Source organism: Tupaia chinensis, unplaced genomic scaffold (genome assembly GCF_000334495.1).
Source record: "Tupaia chinensis unplaced genomic scaffold, TupChi_1.0 Scaffold000685_1, whole genome shotgun sequence".
Taxonomy (NCBI): Eukaryota; Metazoa; Chordata; class Mammalia; order Scandentia; family Tupaiidae; genus Tupaia; species Tupaia belangeri.
Window position 1 is genome coordinate 1327281 of NW_006160208.1, and position 2647 is coordinate 1329927.

At 37.4% G+C, this 2647-nt stretch overlaps 1 pseudogene; it reads right to left on the reverse strand.

Moving 5' to 3' along the window:
- Positions 1 to 591: 591 nt before the first annotated feature.
- On the reverse strand, positions 592 to 1550 carry LOC102470511 (endoplasmin-like; annotated as a pseudogene).
- Positions 1551 to 2647: the final 1097 nt, after the last annotated feature.

The window sequence follows — 2647 nt, forward strand, 5'->3', positions numbered from 1 at the left end:
AAAAACCAAAAAAATATCTCTTCTCCAAGGGAAAAGAACAGCTCTACATCACCCACAGACAGTACAATGGAAGTCATGGAAATGCCAGATAAAGTATTTAGAGTATTCATAGTGACGAAGCTAACAGGGATACAAGAGAAGAGAGACAACAACTCCAGAAGATGCAGGACAAAAGAGATGATGAGTTTCAGGAGGTGAAGAACTTCTGTTCTTGCACAATCTGAAAGAGGAAATATACACCATAAAAAAGAATCAAATGGAACTGTTAGAGATGAAGGCTGTAATAAAGGGAAATCAAAACCTCTCTTGAAAGTATTTTTTTTGGGGGGAATCTTTTTTATTTTTATACACGTGACAAGATTTTACACCAGTAATAGTCAATTAAATAGTACGAATTTACATTCACGAAGAATGTTAAAAAGTTCAACTAAAAAAACCCACTTCTTTCTGTGATTCACAATCCCAACATTCTACAATGCAGGGGAGAAGGGGGCTGGGGGAGGGGAGCATCCAAAACAAGTCTCTCCCAAAAGAAATGACTGAAATTTCACATCCCCTCTCCACACAGGATCCACATGGTGAGACTGTAATTTATAACTCATCTTAATCAGCTGTAGATTTCTTTGATGATTCCTGCTCTTCTCCGTCTGTTCCCATGTCCATTTCTTCTTCCTCATCTTGCTCTATGTCTTCTGTTGTGTCTTTATTGTTTCTTCAGGCTTTTCTTCAGGTTCTTTTTCCACCTTTGCATCAGGGTCGGTGTTTAAGATGAGGTCAAGCAATCTTTCTATTCTATCTCCATAAACTTGAGTGTCAGGTAAAAGGTGTCCTGACTGAAGTGTCACTATTTCAAACAAAACCACAGCAAAATCCAAAACTGTTTTGTCATCCTCATCTCCTTTAATTTGTCAAAGCGTGTCTCTGATAAGAGGATGTCTGGGATTAATTTCAAATGTTTTCTTCTGACTGGTGTAATAATTTGTAGAGATGTCCTTGCCCGTTTGGTAAGCTTGTGCCTTCATGATTCTCTTCATGTTACTGGACCGTCCATACTGGCTGGCCACAAGAGCACATGGGGACTCCATCAAGCGCTGAGATACCACAGCCTTTTTAATCTTGTCTTTAAGGGCTTTATCTTTTATCCAGTTGAGTAGAGGCTCAAATTCCTTCTCAACTGCTTCACCATTCTCTTCAGTTTTCTCACTTTCATCACACTTCACTCCTTCCTTGGCAAAATTCTGAAACCTCTTCCTATCAAACTCTGGGAGGACCTGAATATAGTATTCACCCACAGGCTCTGTGAGGTAAATAATTTCATAGCCCTTTTTCAGAAGTCACTCTACAAATGGAGATTCAGCCTCTTTTTTTCTGGAATCAGCCATAAAGTAGATTTTATCCTGTTTTTCCTTCATTCTTTCCACATACTGATCTAGACCAGTAATGTCAGTTGGATGATGAGAAGACTGGAATCTAAGAAGTTTAACAAGACATGCTCGATTTGAGTGGTCTTCAATCACACAAAACTTGATGTTGGTACCAAATTCTTTCCAGAAAGTATTCAAAGAAGATTAGATCATGCAGCAGATTGAATCTCAGATGTAGAAGACAGACCCTCTGACCTAGAAAAATCACCAGAAAGACTGAGAAAATAACTCCCCAATATGTGAATAATATATGAATAATACTAGATACCATTAGACATCCAAACATCCAGATAATCTGTATCCCAGAAGATGAAGAAACTAATCAGGGCATTGATAATCTACGCCATGAAATTCAGGAAGAAAACTCTCCAAATCTAGAGAGGCGTTCAAATATGCAGACCCGAGAAATACAAAAGACCCCACATAGGATCAACCCAAGAGGATCTTCTCCAAAGCACATCATAGCCAGATTGACCAAAACCACAGGCAGAGACAAGATACTAAAATTGGCAAGAGAGAAATGTCAAGTTACTTTCAAAGGATATCCCATCAGGCTAACGTCAGACCTCTCATTGGAAACAATGCAAACAAAGAAAGAGTGGGAAAATATATTCAAGGCATTAAATGAAAAACATTTCAACCAAGAATACTATATCCAGCATGATTATCCTTCACATGGGAAGAAAAGGCAAAAACATTATCAGATAAACAAAACCTGAAAGAACTTACCAACACCAGGCCAGCTCTTCAAGAAGTTCTGAAGGGAGTGCTACATCAGGAAAATTAAAGACAGATAGACAGAAATAAGAGAACAAAAAATGATCAAGAGAAAGGTCAACTTAATGGTAAGGACAAGTTAGGAAATATCAATAATAATGTCAAATGCTAACTTCCAGGACTTAAATGGAAAGATCAGAGCATAATAACACTGCAAATTCAATAAAAGAGAGATTACATGAGACTGAACTGGTGAAACAGAATTCTATGACTTTTCTCTAAAACATTACTGATTTTCTTCTATACTTCATCTTCCAGATTAAAGGATTTTGGTTTTCTTGTGAGTTATTGATAGGTTCAGCTATTTGTTAATTTTTTAAAAATCGAAGCATAAGCTTTTCTCCCTTCCTGACCCCTTTGCAATTGGGAAATATTTGTGAGCATTCTTATTTTGTGGCAGGATGGTTATTTGCATAAGTTCAATAATACAATAGTATCTGTTGCCT